The sequence below is a fragment of the Canis aureus genome, chromosome 6 (assembly GCF_053574225.1).
Source record: "Canis aureus isolate CA01 chromosome 6, VMU_Caureus_v.1.0, whole genome shotgun sequence".
In the NCBI taxonomy this organism is placed as follows: Eukaryota; Metazoa; Chordata; class Mammalia; order Carnivora; family Canidae; genus Canis; species Canis aureus.
The window spans coordinates 43879317-43899630 of NC_135616.1; the positions used below are offsets into that span (position 1 = coordinate 43879317).

Here is a 20314-nt window from a genome sequence, read left to right on the forward strand (position 1 = left end):
GGGTGTCTATATATTTGGTCATTTGGTGTCTCCCAGCTGTCAGGACTCGCAGACTGATCAGTTTTTCTAGAAAGGGGTTATATCAATTTAGGGTTTTATTGGAGAAGCAGAATCACTGAATGGCCAAGGAATAAGGATTACAGAGGTTAGACCTTATATAATTGTGGGAACTGGTAAAAATGTTGTTGCCTCTGAATTGTGGTGGCCCTAAGAAGTCAGTGGAGCTGGCAGAAAGAAGCCGGATGTCAACTTGGGGGAAGCAAAAAACACATGGCAATCCAGCTGGAACTATTGATGACAACTTGAAACCTGTGTGTATGTGTTACTGCCTCCCCCTCAGTGACGCTGACGGTCTGCAGAAACTGCTAATGCTCTGTCACAGAACTGTTCATGTACTGAGCCCCACAACTTGGAGAAGGTTCAGGAAGAGATACCATGGGAGATGGAGGAGCAGAGGGCCTGGCTGTGTCCCAGACCAACAAGGCAAGTCATTAGGTAGTGATAGTGTACACAAGCTGCAACAGTACATGGTACCCTACACAAACCCTACACCCTACAGAAGATGATGGTTGCTTCACTTCTGCATTATAAATCTCACACATCTTTTTTGGACAACCTTAACCTAGAGTCACACAGAGAGGAAATTTTGGGAATTGTACTTCCAGCTTGCTATGTCAATATACTACGGAAGCTGCCACACAGTTCATCCCCTGTCAAACATGCATATCTGTTTAACCATCCTTAACCATTCCTGGTTGACAACAGCAAGTTCATTCACCTAACTGTCCTGCGCACAACTGAAAACACACTGTCATTCTCCAAGATCCATCTACTACATTGGTCAACAAGTTAAATGAAGTTGTGGGAGGCAATCACCACCTTTGCATCTCTCACATCATTGATGGTTGCATTAAGTCCTCCAGAAATGCAGTATTGGTTTTGGTTTACTGTTTAGGTAAGTAAAGGCAGTTCTAATGGCTTTCACATGGACTTTTATACCATACTAGTCATTATTGTATAGGTAAGGGAATAAGAGGGGAATTTTTTAAAAGATTTTATTTATTTTTAAAAATTTATTTATTTATTTTAGAGAGAGAGAATTTCAAGCAGACTTCATGCTGAGTACTGAGCCTCAGTACTGTGGGGCTTGATCCCATGACTCTGAGATCATGACCTGAGCCAAAATCAAGAGTCAGACACTTGGGATCCCTGGGTGGTGCAGCAGTTTGGTGCCTGCCTTTGGCCCAGGGTGCAATCCTGAGACCTGGGATCGAGTCCCACGTCGGGCTCCCGGTGCATGGAGCCTGCTTCTCCCTCTGCGTGTGTCTCTGCCTCTCTCTTTCTCTCTCTCTCTCTCTGTGTAACTATCATTAAAAAAAAAAAAAAAAAGAGTCAGACACTTAACTGAGCAACCCAAGGTGCTCATATTTATTTTAGAGATATTATAAAATTTATAAAATAATTATAAAATAGTATTTAAAAATATTTATTTTATTTTATTCATTTTATTTATTCATTTTATTTATTCATTTTATTTATTCATTTTATTTATTTATTTATTTATTTATTTATTTATTTATTTATTTATTTTAGAGTGAGAGTGCATGCAAGTGAGGGGAGGGGCAGAATGGGAGGGGGAGACAGAGAATCCCAAGCAGACTCCACCTTGAGCGTGGAGTCCAGAGGTTGTGCTCCATCTCACTACCCTGAGATCATGACCTGAGCTGAAATCAAGTCGGATGCCCAACTGACTGAACCACCCAGGCACCGCAAGAGAAGGAATTCTGATAGTTAAGGATATTTGTTCCAACTGTATTCTGAAACTGGAGAATCTAATACAAGGTGGATTTAGGATCTGTTGCACCCACTATGAGATAAATCTGAGCCCAATTTGTATTGATCCTCTGACTTCCTATAAGCTGCTATTCCTGAAAGTTTGGCCCAAAATGGTACTTTGAGTGTCCAGTAAACCTCCCAAAGTCTGGTTATGTCCTCTTCCCCAGTACAAAATCATCCTTATTAAGTGGCTGTTGATCTCTCTTGGGAAACCTAGTGGAAAATGTACAGTATCCATATTTGGCTCTGTGGTAGAATTCTTTTTTTTTTTTTTTTTTTTTTTTGTGGTAGAATTCTTTAAGGAGATTTTACCTTCCCTTAATTCCAGAGACTCCCGGTCTGGGAAATGTCTCAAATCTGGGAGTTGGTAGAGGGGTCACAACTTAATTTTTTGGGTGATTTAAGTCATACTTCTGTTTACTAGATTTAGCGTTTTTCCACCTACACTAATCAAGACTTTATTAGTTTACTCATCTATTTCAGTTCTAGAGACACCGATTTCTTCGTGTCAGAGATCTCTGCAGTTCAACGCTTTCTGGGTACTGTTTTGGCTGCCATTATGGTATTCATTCCCACCTTGTCTTTGGTGATGAAATACTGCCCTTGGTCCCTGCTACCATAGGATCCCATCATTTCCTGCTCAATTTAGGGAGCTCAGGTTGATGGCAGGAGTTACCATTTTTATTCCTGGTCTATGAAGGCTAGCTATCACCAAGATTTATTTTATTTTATTTTATTTTATTTTATTTTATTTTATTTTATTTTATTTTATTTTATTTTATTTTATTTATTTTATTTTTTTATTATTTTGTTTATTTTATTATTATTTTTTTTATCACCAAGCTTTTAAAGGGGTTCAGGGTTCCTCTCACGAATATATTTCTCTTAGCTTGGTGAATGGAATGTTTTCTGGATCCTCCCAGGGACATGGTTAAGGGTAAGCACGTCTTACATGTTAAGTCCACTCAGCATTCTGACCTCCTTAGGCCATCAGGAAGATTTCAGTACCCAAAGAAGTTATGTCATTTCACCTTTATTTAGGACCAGCTTTCAGTAAACCAACCAAGCACACTCTTCGTAATTCCCCATGCTTGAGCCAACCTGTTGAATCCACAATTTCTGCTTAGGGCACCATAGCAATAAATTCAGCTTAATTTAGCATTATCTTCCACCTCAATCCAACATTTCAACACTCTTAGGATCTTTTCCCATATGTGTTCCTCAAGTTTTTGTGGATATAAATTGGCAGAATCTTGCAATTCTTTTGTGTGTAATGAATCTCCTAATGGGTTGCCCCCCCCCCCCCCCCCGTTTTTAAAAAGATTTTTTTCATTTACCTCAGAGAACAGGCAGGAGCAGGGGGGAGGGGCAAAGGGAGAGGGAGAGGCAGACTCCACAAGAACAGGGAGCCCAATGCATGCTTTGTCCCAAGACTGAGATCGTGACCTGAACTGAAGGCAGATGCTTAACCAACCAAGCCACTCAGGCACCCTGCACTTTTTTTTTTTTTTTTTTTTTTAAGATTTATTTATTAGAGCACATGCACAAGTGGGGGTTGGGGAGCAGAGGTAGAGGGAAGATTATCAGGCAGATTCCCTGCTGAGGGTGGAGCCTGATGTGGGCTCAATCTCACAACCCTGAGATCATGACCTGAGCTGTCATCAAGAGATGCTTAACTGACTGAGCCACACAGGTGTACTAGTGGGTTGTTTTTAGCTTTATCCTTTGGGGTCTCCTGGGACTTGAGTCTGTTCATAGATCTAAAGCACTGAGAGATGGTGAAGGTAGTTCCATAGGAGGTCAGTGGTCCTTCACAGGGCACTTACCATAGGGGGAGACCATTGCAGGTTATTCAGGCAAAGGGAGACCGTTGTCAAGTGTTTTTCCTGGGAAAAGGAATTCAACAGAGCTTAGGAGCTCAAGGCATCAAGTTTCATGAGTTTGTGTCCCAAATTTAGGGTTCCACTCCTTACCAATCGGTTTCCTAATTTTACGTAAGAGTTAAAATTTGTGAGTTTGGAAATTCAGTTTACATTGTCATCAGTTCTTGCTATACCACATGTGTTCTATGGATCAGGAGCATCATTATCAATGGGAACTTGTTCGCATTGCAGAGTTTTGTGCTGCACCACAGACTTATTGAATCAACATATTTTGCTGTGTATAATTTCAGGGTGTCTGTGTAACTTGTGTATTTACATTAAACATGAATGGATTTCTCTAAGTACTAAAGTTCTCAGCAGTCTAGTTACTTGATAAATATTTCATTTGAATTTTTTGGATGCTATGATTTGGTTTCATATTTAATTCTGTATATGCTACATCTGAAATTTTTGTGGAGCAAGTTTTAGATGATTTCTCCTTTCCATCTGGGAGTTCCCTATTTAGACTTGAAATTAGGTGTGATGCTCCCTCTGGTGGACAATGGGGTTAAAAGCATACAGGCATTTTTCAGTGTAGTGACTTTTCAGCTATTGAAACTTAATATCCCTGAGTAATCATCTTCATGAATGTCCTTTCCAAACTGTTCTCAACCTCTGATATTTACCATAGCTTTTACTTTGAATATGATACAGAAAAACAGTTTTGTCATAAATGACTATAGAAAATTCACCATAATGAAAAAACATTGGGCAAATTTATTATAATAGTGCCTTATTAATAATGACCATGTTATTCACTTTAAAAGCAAAAACTCATGTATGACACTAGTAGTCAATTGAATTTGTGATGATCTAGGAGAGAATTGTGCCTATTGATCTATATTTACAATCGGATTTATTACTACAAAATATTTTGTGCGATGAAAACCCCCCTCAGATTTTGCTGTAATTTTTACTTGCTAGTATGAAAATAATAAATGTGATTGTGTGGAATAACCTTGTCTATTCTGTCTTGTTTTAATCTTAGAACTCAAATGGTTGCTTCCCCCACAACACAGCTATATTTCTGAACAGTTCCTGAAAAGGTTATCACATAACGCATGTGATAAACATCTTAGTTTATTTTAAAAGTAAAAATGGGGTGGGAGGAGGCCCTGGGTAGCATAGTTGGTTAAGCATCTGATTAAAAAAAATTACTTATTTATTCATGAGAGTCAGAGAGAGAGAGAGAGAGAGAGAGAGAGAGAGAGGCAGAGACATAGGCAGAGGGAGAAGCAGGCTCCCCATGGGGGAGCCCAATTTGGGACTGGATCCCAGGACCCCTGGATCACTACCTGAGCCAAAGGCAGGCACTCAACCACTGAGCCACCCAGGTGCCCTAAGCATCAGATTCTTGATTTCCACTCAGGTCTTGTGATTTTGGGCCCTGCTTTGGGCTCTGTGCTGGATGTGGAGCCAATCAATCAATCAACCAATTTAACAAAGTTATTTACTTGTTTACAGTAAAATAAAATATCATTTTAAAAGTTGACTTGGTACCATTTTATTTCATACATGACCTATTTGTAATTTTAAACACTTAAGAGTATATTTCTTGGTTAATACTGATTTTTAAAAAGATTTTATTTATTTGAGAGCCAGAGAGCATGAGCTGTTTTTTTAAATTGTTTTGGTTTTGTTGTTAGTCTTTGAGGCAAAAATTTTTTTTATAAAGATTTTATTTTTTTATTCATGAGAGACACAGAGAGAGGCAGAGACACAGGCTGACAGAGAAGCAGGCTCCTCAAGAAAAAATAAGGGGTGGGGGGAGTTAGTTTGAGCAATAGATTTGACCACAAAAATAAAAAACAAACAAACATCTGTTTGTCAAAGAACTGATTTATAACTGAGAAATCAAGAAACTAAGGAAAATATTTGCAAAATAAAAAGGCACATATCCTTAATACATAGAAATCATTTATAACTTAAGAGAAAGAAGCTTACTTATGAAATACTCCATGCTTTCTGGGAATTTTTTTCCTCTTTGTGCATAGTTCTGATCTTTAGATTTTTAGAACCTGGGAGAGATTCTCCTGATTCATTGGTTCTCAACATTGGCTACACATTGGAAGCACCTGGGGAGCGTTAAAAAATACTGGTGCATGGTTCCCACCCTAGAGATCTGATTTAATTGGTTTAGAGTGTACTTGAACGTGGAAATTTTAAAAGCTCCCCAGGTTATTATAATGTGCAGTCTGGTTTGACAATGACTATCTTTCATTTTCATATTAATTGACTCCCTTCTTTATATTCAAGGGCTAAGGTGAAATTGCCACAGCTGGGTTCATTCAGGCTACTCAGGGTATCCATAAATAATTCTGCATGTTGAATTTCAAACTGGACATTCATATTAGCACGTTCTGTTCATATTTAAATGATTGTCATATATAAGGCAAGAATGTATTAAATTGAATTTAAAAAAATGTTTTTAAATTTATTTATGATAGTCACACACAGAGAGAGAGAGAGGCAGAGACATAGGCAGAGGGAGAAGCAGGCTCCATGCACCGGGAGCCCGACGTGGGATTTGATCCCGGGTCTCCAGGATTGTGCCCTGGGCCAAAGGCAGGTGCTAAACCGCTGCGCCACCCAGGGATCCCTTAAATTGAATTTTTAATTGGAATTGGTTATGTTTCTCACAAATAAATTTGATGAATATATCAAAATTTAATTCTTACTAGCATTTTTCAGTTACCCTGTTTACCTTTCATTAGGAAGTAGATGTTAATTGGAAAGATTTATTATACAGGTGATCAAGAAAAGAATGCTTAGATATTTAGGTAAAGGTTTCCCTGGGCAATTTAATGTTAAGTTTTTTTTTTTAATTTTAAGTTTTTTAATGAATAATATTTAGATACTTTAGGTGCTGAAAACATAACCACCTTACAGAAGGTGGTCTATCAATCAGGTGGGTTTTACTTTTTGTTAAATAATTTACTTGCAAAATTTTGAAAAATATCCAGATTTTTGGACCATGTCTTTAAACTCTACAGGTGAGGCTGATGCATAACCTGAGTTGTGAACCTTTGGGAAAGAAAAAAAAAACCAAACAGGATAGTAGTGAAAATCAGTGGCACAGGTAATGACTCTAGGTGGTAGCTAAGGGGGAAATGCATATAGATTCTTTGGTAGACCATTTGACTGTATTGGAGTGTCATTTGTATAGGAGGTTATAGGGGATAAGGTTGGAATAGATTGTGGAATACAGAGGCCTGATGATCAGGCTAAAGAATGTGAACTTCAGTGGTGCTTGGGCAGCTCAGTTGGTGAAGTGTCTGCCTTTGGCTCAGGTCATGATCTCCGGGTCCTGGGATTGAGCCCCGTGTGGGGCTCCCTGCTCAGTGGAGAGTCTGCTTCTCCCTCTGCCTCTCCTCCTGCTCCTGCTCTTTCTCTCTCAAATAAATAAATAAAAATCTATAAAAAGAATGTGAACTTTGTTTTGTAGGCATTGAGGAGCCCATAGAGATTTTTTTTTGAACCCATAGAGATTTTTGAGTAGCAGTACGAAGTGCACAGAATTCTAGAAGATTAGTGTAGCAGTACTGATTTTGTGAACGTGTGTGAGAGGAAAGATGCAGAAAGACTGAAGATGAGGATTCCAGTTAAGAGAAAATTTGCTTTATTCTGGGTATGAAGAATGAAGGCCTGAGTTAGGAGGTGGTGGTAGCCCAAAAAAGAAGATGGGTCCTTTGAGAGAAGAGTTGATCCAATTCATTGAATGATTATGAGGTGAGGAAGGAGTGAAGGATGAGTGTAGGGTTTTGAGCTCGAATTGTTGGTATAATGATGATACTACCGCTGTTTGAAGTCATAGGTATGGGTGAAATCTCCAAGTAGCAAGTTGCACAGCCAGAGATAGGCACTGGTCAGGACCCAGCTGAAGGAAAATCAGGTCTCAGGATTGGGAGCCAGAGCAAGCTTTTAATTCAGTCAGTATTTCCCCCTTTTTTTGGCCTAGTTTTTACTGTCTTGGTGAGTAGGGTAATTTCATCTGTTTAGCCTCAGTTTTACCTGTTTTCAAAGTGTGCTTGAAATGAAGGGACTGATTGATTCCTGGCATCCTTGTTAACCTTTTCTAGAGTTCTTGAAACATATCTGTATTTCCTCTTTCTCTTTTTTTGGAACAGTTATATTGAGATATAATTCATATATCATGCCGATCACTCACTCGAAGTTACACAAAATAACATAAAATTTGCTATTTATCCATTTTTAAATGTATCACTCAGGCATTAAGTACATCAAAATGTTATGCAGCTGGGGCACCTGGGTGGGTCAGTTGGTTGAAGCGTCTGCTTTTAGCTCAGGTCATGATTTCAGGGCCCTGGGATCCAGCCCCATATCTGGTTCTCTGCTCAGCAGGGAGCCTGCTTCTCCCTCTGCCTCTGCCTGCTGCTCCCCCTGCTTGTGTGCTCTCTGTCAAATAAATAGATAAAATCATAAACCCCAATAAAATGTTATGCAGCCATTACCACAATTTTAGAACGTTTTCATCACCATCCAAAGAAACCACCCTGTACCTCAAGGCTATCTTCTGCTCTAGAGGAAAACATTAGGGTTAAACCCTTGAATTTAGGCTCTTTACCACCTCTCTTGTAACCAGCTGAATTCACAGCCCGCTAGAAATCGCTTCTAGTTCAAATCAGTCCATGCCATCTTGACCACTAGATGGTAGTGTGGGACCACCACTGGAAAAGTCCCGGTGGTGGTGGTGGTGGTGGTGGTGGTGGTGGTAATGCACGTTAATTTGTACACTATTAAAACAGTTGTCTGTGATTACCTATCTGTGGTAGTATGTGTAGTTTGTTCCACAGGCAGCCTCAGAGGATTTAAAATCTTCCACGTGTAGATTTTGCTAAAGCCGAATGCTCTTTACCAGTTGACCATGTTTGCCAGTCATTGAAACCTGTCTGGTTTGTTTGTCGTTTGTTAAATGCAGACTCTTAACATTTTCATTGTTCTCACCGTACCTGGGAATTCTGTTCAGTCTTCAAGCCAATATTTTCATTTCTGATTTTTGCTGGATAGTTCCTTAGGTCTCTTTTCATTCTTACCATTGTGTTTCCTTCTGCCTCCCAGCCCTGAGCCATTGATGTTCTCTAAGATAATGATTCTCAACTCTGGCTGACTTAATTACCTGAGGAGCTTTTTAAAATCCTGATGCCCAGGATACCCTCAAGATCTATTAAACCAGAATCTTTGTAGGTGGGACCCATACACATCATTATTTTTTAATCTCTAAATTATCTTCCAGGTATTTTTCTGTCTTTATCTTTTAAAAATCTTCCTTTATGTGTAAAAAATGAGCTAATTCAACCAGGTCTACTCTAAGTTCATGATGTTTTAGTCTGATGTCTCTATTCTCCGCCCAAGTGGTGCAGGAGTCAACCTTTTTTTCCCCTCTTTTGTAATCTCTTACTAGTTCTTTTCATTCTTTCTTGGAAATGTCTCGTTCTTTGCTCCATTCCCACTGCTAGCAGCCTAGGGTAGAGGCTTCCATCTCTGTCATTGCTGTCCAGCCAGGAATACCAGGAACATAGTTGTAGTTGAACAAAGTTGGGTTTATTAACTGTGGGGAATTATGGGGGTATTTTAGAGGATGTTAGAAGGGATTTATTACAGGATTTGGCTTGTGAGGTGATTTGGGGGAGGGATCAAGGAAGTAGGATCTCACTCTGGATTGGATGCCATCACGAAGTGGGTGTAATTCCATTATTGAGGATCTTAATAAATCCTACTAGAAGACAGGAGTGAAATGAGGCTACAGCTGTGATTGGTAAAGCAGTAGCTATCACTTGTAGTCACCAGATTGGGAGATCATTTTTGTGGCTTGGACAATGTTCACATTTTGTCCATGTTCAGACATGATTCCAGAGAGGTCCTGTTTTTGTCTTGATCCATCCTGGCCAAAGAGTGGTTTTGTCTGACATTGATGCTCTGTGAAATCATTTGTAGTCATCAGGAGGATGGCAGTGCCTGTGAGTGACAGTGCCTGGCAGCAGCAGAGCATAGCTATAATGCCAGGCCAGCTCTGGCAGGTCAGAACAGCTCATTCCTAGGGCCCTAAGAAAGGGCTTATACCATCTTGGTATAAATCTTCCCTACTTCTGTCTGCTTTGTGAAGTACTGTTTAGTCTTCCTTAAATATCCCTTTACCAACTGGCTCATCTCATCAAATGTGAATAATGGTTCTTTCTAGTTTGGCCTGACTCTGGCCAACCCTGACTCCCCTCTTTGGTCATTTCCTTGTGTTATTTCTGCTCATTTTGTGAGTTGGGCCAAGCTGCCTAACTGCTCTGAACTTGGTTTTCTTCATCTTTTTTTTTTTTTTTTAATAGATTTATTTATTAGAGAGCAGGGGGAAGAGGAGAGGCAGAGGCAGGAGGGATTGAGAGAATGGCAGACACATGCCACACTCCTTGAGGAACCCGTCGAGGGGCTCAATCTCACAAATCTGAAATCATGATCTGAGCAGAAACCAAGAGTTGGTTGTGTAACCAACTGAGCCACTCAGACGCCTCTGAACTTGATTTTCTTCATCTTGAACCCTGTCTCTTAGGGTTATTCTTAAAATTAAAAGAAGTAACAAAAGTGAAAGTATTTGGTATATAATGGATACTCATACTTCATGAATGTTCTTTTTTTGTTTTACTTGTCATTGATTTCCTTCATTGATTTGTGGCATTAGGTAATATTACATAATTTAGCTCTTCATTTTTTTTTTTTTTTTTTAAGATTTTATTTATTCATGAGAGACACACACAGAGAGGAAGAGACATAGGCAGAGGGAGATACAGGCTCCCTGCAAGAAGCCCAATGTGGGACACTCGATCCCCGACCCTGGAATCACAACCTGAGCTGAAGGCAGACGCTCAACTGCTGAGCCACCTAGGTGTCCCTCATTTGTTTATTATTAGGTTTTGTCAGTATTTCCCTTCTGGTTTTAGCTTCCTTGAGGACAGGGACCTAGTCTTATTTTTCTATGTGTTTCCAGAGCCTAGCACAGTGTTGAGCGTACATGCAGACCAATAAATATCTTTGTGACTGAGATTTGCAGGATTATCAGAGCACTGTGGTTTTTTTTTTTTTTATGATAGTCACAGAGAGAGAGAGAGAAAGGCAGAGACATAGGCAGAGGAAGAAGCAGGCTCCATGCACTGGGAGCCCGACGTGGGATTCGATCCCGGGTCTCCAGGATCGTGCCCTGGGCCAAAGGCAGGCGCTAAACCGCTGCACCACCCAGGGATCTCCCAGAGCACTGTGTTTACAGACTACATGTGAGATATGTTCCTGATACTTTCTGAAACTTTCTCATTCCTTTAATTACTACTCTTGGTCAGTTTATACTTACTACTGGTTAGGAGAGTTTGGGCCACAGGCTGAATTCTTGGTATCAAAATGGTAATTCCATGTGGTTACCTAAACATTTATATCAAAATAAATATTTATAGATGAGTATTTAATTCACCTATTAAAAATGCCTTAAAGCTCAAAGATTGTCGGTTTCAAGCATAGATAAGTTCATACCAGTGTGCTTTTATTCTCTGCCCACATACAGCCAACCACACACAGAGGTGAGTTGCATTTTAAATGTTATTTAAACAGTTATTTGTAATTTTTCTTTTTTTTTTTAAGATTTTATTTATTTATTCATGAGAAAGGGAGAGAGAGAGAGAGAGAGAGAGAGAGAGAGAGAGGGGCAGAGACACAGGCAGAGGGAGAAGCAGGCTCCATGCAGGGAGCCCGACATGGGACTTGATCCTGGCTCTCCAGGATCACACCCTGGGCTGAAGGCGGCACTAAACTGCTGAGCCACCCGGGCTGCCCTGTAATTTTTCATATTGGCCTTTTCTCTGTATCTTTGAGTGACAGAAGATAAACTCTCTGATCTACTGTTATTTTTATTTTTTTTAAATGATTTTTAGGATGCTGGCCTCATCTAGTTCCTCTAAAACTGCTGTCTGATAAAGGAAATTTCTCTTCGGTTCCTTTTCTTTCTCTTTAGTTGTTTAATCTTCACCATCTTAATCCCTGGGCTTCTGTTTCCTCATTCATGAAACAAGGATACTATCTTCCTCATGGTTTCACAGGATTAGATGAAAGAACAAATGAAAGTACCAGGATAGGACCTCTCAAAACAATGCCCGTCACTCACCTGCAGGGAGCCTGACCTGGGACTCAATCCCGGGTCTCCAGGATCAGGCCCTCAGCTGAAAGCGATGCTAAACCGCTGAGTCACCTGGCTGCCCATAGCTTATATCTTTTATCTCACTTACTACATTGTATTTTAATTAGTTATTTGAACAATACTTATTAAATATTTTTCTATCATCCTTGGAAGCTCTGGATGCAGGAACTGTTTTGCACTGCCACCAATATATACCAATTCTGACTGTTCTTCCCTAATGTAAATTGAATCTGTCAATACAGTTGTAAGCCATATTTCCTTCATTTTTCTATTAGTACAAGTGGATAATTTTATTTATTTTGTTATCTTGGGTACTGATTGATCCCCTGTCTTCCTTACAGGTCCAGTAGCCATCCTTTTTAAATAGTGTTATGCTGTATACTCCTCTAAATCTGTTCTCCTTTCTTTAAATGTTATAGTTTGGAGAATTGCAGCATTGCTTTGTCTCTTAAGGCTGTGATCATTGATGAAAATGAGGATGTGTGACCTTTTTTTCTTGGGGGGGAGATTACCTTTTTTTGAGATTATTTTTATTTTTATTTTTTTTTTAAATATTTTTATTTATTTATTCACGAGAGACACAGAGAGAGGCAGAGACATAGGCAGAAGGAGGAGAAGCAGGCTCCATGCAGGAGCCTGATACAGGACTCAATCCCAGAACTCCAGGACCATGTCCTGAGCCGAAGGCAGATGCTCAACCGCTGAGCCACCCAGGCATCCCTTATTTTTTAATTTTTTAAAAGATTTTGTTTATTTACTAGAGTCAGAGAGCGTGAGAGGGAGTGAGAGAGCACAAGCAGGGGGACGGGCAGAGGCAAAAGCAGACACCCCGCTGAGCAGGGAGCCCTAAGCGGGCCTGGATCTCAGGACCCTGAGATCATGACCTGAGCCCAAGGCAGATGCTTAACTGACTGAACCATCTGGCGCCCTGAGATTAGTTTTTAATTAGTATTTATCCATCTATTTGTCTACATGATATAGTGAAAAATAGCTCTGTATTGGAGCAGAAGACTTAGGCCTGAGTCCTTTGTCCATTTTTTTAATCAGATTTGTGACTTTTCCTTTTCCTTATTTACAACATGGAGGTGATAATTCCTACTGATGATACACATGGGAATGTAGTGAAAAATCAAATTAGTTACTGTATCAAAGCATTACGTAAATGTGATGTATTGTAATTATCACCTTCATTCCTGAAATTGTTTTTAGAAATGGAAGATTTATAAATCTAGAGTTGGAATTTAGTTTTGGCTTCTCTTTTTGGATAAAACACTCCGAAGTTAATGTAGTTATTTGTATGAATATCACCTGTAACATCTTTTGGGTAATGAATCTGCTGTTACTTATTCTAGAGGAATTTGAACCTGTTAATACTTATGTCATATCTTTTAAGGAGCTTTGTTGTCAGTTAGATTTTGGTTCAGATTCTAGTTATGCCATTTATTGATTATATGAACATGGAAAATTGCTAGCTGAACCTAGTTTACTCAGTGGTAAAATGAGGACAATAATAATAAATATATGAATAATATGTATATTAATAATACATAGTAATAATAATAAATATATAAATAATAAAACCACCTACCATAATTGCTAGCTGAACCTAGTTTATTCAGTGGTAAAATGAGGATAATAATAATAGACATATAAATAATATAATTAATAAGTATATAAATAATAAAACCACCTACTATAGACTGTTGCTGAAGGGACTAAATTGTAAAACCTATGATAAAGTATTTAATACTCAAAAAAAGTATTTAATATCAATACAATGCCTGAGATATTGTTTATTGTGATAGTAATCAGTATAGAGGATGATGAGAACACAGAATACTTGTCATGTGTCAGGCACGATGCCAAGGGCTTTCATGTGCATTATCTCATATAATCTTGCAAAATCTCTTGACGTTTCTATAGATATTTCTACTATTCCCATTTTATTTATTTTTAATTAATTAATTAATAAACTAATTAATTAATTTTTAAAAAAGATTTTATTCATTTATTCATGAGAGACAGAGAGAGACACACAGGCAGAGACACAGGCAGAGGGAGAAGCAGGCTCCATGCAGGGAGCTCGATACGGGACTCGATTTCGGGTCTCTAGGATTACACCCTGGGCCGAAGGCAGGTGTTGTTGAGCCACCCAGGGATCCCTACTATTCCCATTTTATAGGTAAGGAAACAAATTTAGATAGGCTATCACCTGATCAAGTTATATAGCTAATTCTGTCTGAATTCAGAACCCATGATGTTTATTACCAATTAAACTTCTCATTCTTGTTGGAAACTTACTAGATTCAACAGTAATGATACATTCTGTGATGCAATAATATTGATCATAACATATTTCTCAGAGTTTAGAAAATATGTACACACAAGATTGGATACATAAAACCCTTTCTGGCAATAGATAGCTAGTCCAATAGTTATGAGATTTAGGTTGAAGTTAGGTATTTTTGTGTTCTTCAGTACCTTTAAGATATTTTTTTGAACGGTATCTGTTAAAATAGTGAAAAACCAATGTTAGACTTATTAAAATATGAAATATTACTTGGACTAAACCATAAAACTACTCATACTGCATTGAAATTTTCTTTCCTTTTATCAGAAAGGCCCCAAATAACAGGGTGGATGAAAGAAAAAGAAAGAGGTACTGATTACTGTTCTCTGTAGTTGCTAATGGTTGGTATGAATATATCTCTTTCTGTGCTGTCCCATTTTAATTGCTCCATGTTCTTGTGGGAAGCTGATGTAAGAGTCACAGTTGTATTAGAGAACAGAATTACATAATCACACTTCCATAAGTGGTCCCTTAAGCTGTAGGTCAGTGGTAGAGATAACTTCGTGACTGTTTTTCCCAAAGAAGTTCTTAAGTTTCATTCTTAGAGAGAGAAGTCTTTTATTTGCCTGCAACAATACTTTGTTAAATGTTGTGTATTTAAGAGGAAGAATAGGGTACTTCTGGGGGCTCAGGTAAGTATTTTGATGTTAGTCTTCAAACATTTTCATGCTGTGAATGATAACTTGTGATAAACTGGTGCTCTGGGTGTTTTAATGGTTGTTTCTCTCATTGCCATTTTAGTCTGACTCATTATGTAATGCTCTTTAATGTTTTGCTTGAATTAATGTGAATGTTTTATGAGAATACCGGATTTAAAGGACTTATCAACAGCTTAATTCTTAGTGTAATATTAAAGCACATCAACTGAGGTATACGTATCATCAAGGGGGAAATCCTTCTTTGATTACCTTAACTTCGGTAACTTAAAAAGGAAAATTAAAAAAGAGTCATCTGGGTGTAGTGGAAAATTAGTTTTGTTGCTGTGAACACTAAATCCTTTCTAAGTACAAGTAGGTTTTATTTAGGTTCAAGAGTGGGGCATGGAGATCAACTTGGTGGTATAAGAACATACAGTCTAAATCAGAATAAACTTGAAATTTGGGGTAACAGTTTGATCTCTTTGGGAAAACTACTTATATGGCCATACACTCTTAGGAGTCTTGGAGGTTCCCTGGTTCGTCCTTGTTTATAGTACAATATTTTCTTTTCTTTGTCCCAGACTGGCAGTTTTCTAAGTTTTTAGGGGACATTTCCCTTACTGAGAAGTATACAGCTTTGATTTCCCTGACCTGAAATTGGAGTGATACTTGTTTCTCACTGTATCCTAAGTTACTGTGTTTATAAAACATGTAGAACTTGTTACCTTAACTTTATTGGCTAAACAGTCAGTATTTGAGATTCCCACTGCACAGTAACAGCTGTGCTCCTGTGCTGTCCGCTATCTGCCAGGTACTGCTTTCAAGTTAAGATGCAGTGATAGTTGTTGGTTTGATGCCAGTGGGTTTTTGGTGTTTTGTAATCATCCATAGTATTTTTGTTTAGAAAATAATTTGCTGTGTTTTAATTCCACATCAATAAAGGAAGCTATTTTGTGTGTCAAAAAAAAAGAAACTTTATTGGCTAAAGTTATGTGTTTGTTCGATGTGTAGAAGTTGCTGGACTGAGATTGAATAGCTGTTTATCTCCTGATGTGTTGGAGGACGTGTACTTAAACCTCTGAGTGGCTGCTAATCTGAGGTGAGGCAGAGGGCTTATACTTACTACTGGTGTAGGCCAGGAATGGGGGTACAGTGGTCCACCAGGCATTGTAGCTGTGAAAAAAAAATCTAAGAAATAAGATACCAGCTTGTACCACGTGGATGCATACGTATGTGATATATATTAGATGCCTGATGAATCAGTTTATGGAGTAATAAGTGTCTAATCTGTAACATTGAAGATTAGGACTACCATAGCTTTACACCCAACAACCTTCAGTGAGACCATTCATATAAAGATTGTATGCCTGGGCCTGTCTCAGAAAATTCCTTCTGATGGCAAACTGAGGATCGCTTTGATGTTATGGAAGAACAGTTAGAAGTTATAGAAGTTTTTTGAGCTCCTGAGAAAGGAGATTGCTTATGGACCGAATGGTATCTGCAGCAGGTTTATTATATCCATAATGTGTGTATGGTACTGTTTCCCTGTTGGTTATTTTAAAGACTAAGATATACAGAGATCCTTAGGGTGGGACCAAGGTTACTTGGATTACATTGAGATTTGCTTTCATTTTATCAGGCCCAAAGTAGAGTGGGAGGAGCAAAAGAGGATTGATTGCTATGGTTCCCATGAATTTATTAGTCTTATCTTGCTAAGGATTTTGAAATACTTTAACATGGTAAAAAAGATGTTGATAATTGTTGAAGCTGGTTCATGAGTTCTTGAAGGTGCATTTTACTTCTTTGTATGTTTACTGTTTTATTTTATAAAATGTTCAGTTAAAGGTATTTTAAACATACATGACAAAAATCTCACATGGAGTCTCAGGAACTGAACTTCTCTTATTAAAAATAATAGACTTGGAGGCACCTGGGTGGCTAAATCAGTTGAGCGTCCAACTTTTGGTTTTGGCTCAGATTGTGGTGTTGGGTTATGAGATCCAGCCCTGTGTTGGACTCCATGCTTAGTAGGGAGTCTACTTGAGATTCTTTCCCTCTGCATCTCCCCTCTCCCCCATGGTTGTGCGTGCGCGCACACACGTGTACTCTGTCTCTTCCTTTCTCTCTCTCTCTCTCTCTCTCTCTCTCAAATGAATAATCTTAAAAAAAAAAAAAAAAGAGAGACGCCTGGTTGGCTCAGCCATTGAGTGTCTCAGGGCGTGATCCCGGTATCAAGTTCCGCATCGGGCTTCCTGCATGGAACTTCCTGCTTTTCCTCTGCCTATGTCTCTGCCTCTTTGTTTCTGTGTCTATCATGAATAAATAAATAAAATCTTTAAAAAAAGAGAGAGAGACTTGGACACCTGGGTGGTTCAGTTGGTTAAGCGTCCAACTCTTGATCTCAACCCAGGTCTTTATCTCAGAGTCATGAGTTCAAGCTCTGCATTGGGTTCCACATTTGGCATGGAGCCTACTTAGAAAAACATAAATAAAATGTTAAAAAAGAGAGACCTGAACAAGTGTATATGTTCAAGAAGGCTGAATCCAAATAGGGCGTGGGGGAGGGAATAGTTTCTGACCCACCTGACACTAAACAATTTATTCTTTTTATTGATCATTGAACTTTAGGAGTTTTTTTTTTAAAGATTTTTAAAAATTTATTCATTCATGAGAGAGAGAGAGGGAGAGAGGCAGAGACATAGGCAGAGGGAGAAGCAGGCTCCCCACAAAAAGCCTGATGCTGGATTCTATCCCAGACCACAGGATCACACTCTGCCCGAAGGTAGACACTCAACTGCTGAGCCACCGAGGCGTCCCGAACTTTAGGAATTTGATTTCACCTATTGTATGTGTTCCCCAATTAACAGAACACTTAAAAATTCTGTCCTAGCAAAAAAAGAATTATACAGTTAACTCTAAAAAGGAGTCCTTCCAACCACAGCCTGTGTTCACATTTTATATTCTATCCCCCTGTGTAGGAATGGGTGAGTAACCAATAGGAAACTTCTTTTTCCAGCAGTATGCTTTGTATCACAGATCATTTAGGGAAGTTTTGACTAAATTATTTTAGGCTGTGACCGATAATAGGGAGAATTAGAAATTATTATTTTTCTTGATAAAAGTACCATTCACACATTTTATTTTATTTATTTTTATTTATTTATTTTCCATTCACACATTTTAGATGACAATTTCCCCAAGTCAGGAAATATCCTTGAAATTACTAGGATATCTAGTATAGTAATTTTGCCTGAATTTTCTTATATAGGTGATCCTTGGCTCTTCCTACAAATCATACTATTTCCTTTGAATAGCAGTTATTGCAGATTTTTTTATTATTCTTAAATGTTGCAGTTAGAAATGTATATTTTTAAGATCTCTGGCTTTGAACAAATTCCCATTTTGTTTGTAATACCTGCTGTAACCTCGAGCAGACTTAAACTAAAAAAAAGGTACATTTTTCCTTAGACTTCATCCCAAGTGGCATTTTTCCAATGTATTCATATATGCAAATCACATAAAAACATATACACTTTATTCATAGTTATCACAATATTTATGGCAAGTCTTCTACATATCTGTTGCTGTTCTAGGTCTGAGGCTACAGCAGGGAACAATACAGACAAAAATCCCTACTTTGTTCTGGACATATGCTGAGCACATGCATTTTTATACCTAACCCACTCTGCCTAGCACAATGCCACATGGCAAGCTGTAGCTTCAATAAAAGTGTGCTAAATGAATAACCTTTTAAAATAAGTGCTGTTTTTATTCCCATCTGACAGTTGAAGTGAAGCTTAAATAGAGATTACTTGACCAAAGTCACTCAGCTGTTAAGCGACAGAGCTGGATATTAAAGTCAGGTCTTTGTGACTGCAGGCCCAAGCTATGAACCGTGACCCTGCCCTGCCTCCAGGATAGAGGATAGGTCGTGCACATGCGTAGACAGGTACTTCCTCACTGCTGGCACCTTTATACACCGTATTTAGCTGTACTTTAGGTGTTGTATGTCCTGAGATGCAATTAAATTAAATCTATCCCTTAAAGCACCAGTTATTAGATACTTTTATTGTGGTTTAGGTTAGTTTATTTTTCTTGTTTCAAGCTGTCCTGGTCTTTAGTCTTAATCCTTGTCATAATGTTTGGTATATTATAACTCAGTCTCCAGCACCATGTTCTCACAGGTTTTCAACAGATGTTTGTTAGAATGGAAAAGTGAGAGGGCCTTCGGAGCTAATTTTCTCAGTCATATTTGCCCTTAGTTACATAAATATGTATTGGGCTGGGGTGGGTGGCTCAGTCGGTTAAGCGCCTGCCTTCAGCTCAGGTCATGATCTGGGGTCCTGGAATCGAGCCCCTTGAGAGCTCCCTGCTCAGTGGGAAGTCTGCTTCTTCTTCTCTCTGTGCCCTTACCCCTCCCCTCCCTCGTGCTCTCTCTTTCTCAAATGATTAAATAAAATCTTTTTTTAAAGAAAGTATATATTAGGTTACTGGAGATTGACTTTTGTTTTTTCTTTCTCTCCAGGTGCTTGATACTTAATAATTGGTTGTCTTAGTACCAACAGTATAGGTGTAGGTAGCTTTTGTGCTACAGTACCAGTGTACGCTTTTTAATGTTAAAGATCCATTCTTAGTGCCTGAAAAGTATTTGATATCTCAGCTAAGCAATTGATAACTCCACATTAGAAATGCAGCATATGGGTCAGAGGAGAAATCCTGGGCTTTGGAGTCAGATAGCTGGACTTATTCTAGCTTTTTCAATTATGTGACCTTCAACGAGTTGTATAAATTCCATGGGCTTTCATTTTCTTTTTTATAAAAAGGATTCTATAATATTTGTTGCAATAATAACTATGTAATTGAGTGTTTACTATATGACCTAGTAAGTTTAGGAAAACTTGCCCGTAGGTTACATAGTCACTCAAGGCTGTCATAAACCCATGTCTTCCCAACTGCCTGGCTTGTACCTATGCTCTGGCAAGTGTGCTGTAAATAAGAGTTCCCTCTGCCGTTTTTTTCAAGTGGTTCTCCGTGTTTCAAAATGAACATTAGAATACAATCATGGTAACTGGTGATTTTAGAAAGTGGGCATTTTCAAAACGTAAGATACCTGCTAGAGAAAGCTATTATAGTTAATTTGGTCAATAAGACTACATTTTAATTTCAAAATCTAATAAATTCTTTGATTACATTTATTCAGGTATCCTTTAAGGAGGAAAAACAATGCATAAACAAAGAAAACTCTGAATAGTCTTTAAAAGAGACTACAAGATAATTTTTAGAAACAGCTTGATTTTGAGATAGAGAAATTAGGTTTAAGTGTATTACAAATTAACCATATTTTAATGTTGGCCTAGATTCAAACAAGCAAATCATTTTC

General features: G+C 38.4%; 1 protein-coding gene across 7 annotated transcripts in view; it reads left to right on the forward strand.

The window, feature by feature from the left end:
• Nucleotides 1-20314, forward strand: part of SMYD3 (SET and MYND domain containing 3) — a 792487-nt gene that overhangs the window by 18420 nt on the left and 753753 nt on the right. Inside the window, exon 1 of one of the 7 annotated variants that reach the window (XM_077901373.1) lies at nt 14907-14928. The exons of the other annotated variants lie outside the window; for them this stretch is intronic. The gene's annotated coding sequence lies outside the window, so the exon portion shown is untranslated. Of the gene's footprint in view, nt 1-14906; nt 14929-20314 lie in introns of those variants that run through there. 7 annotated transcript variants of the gene reach the window in all.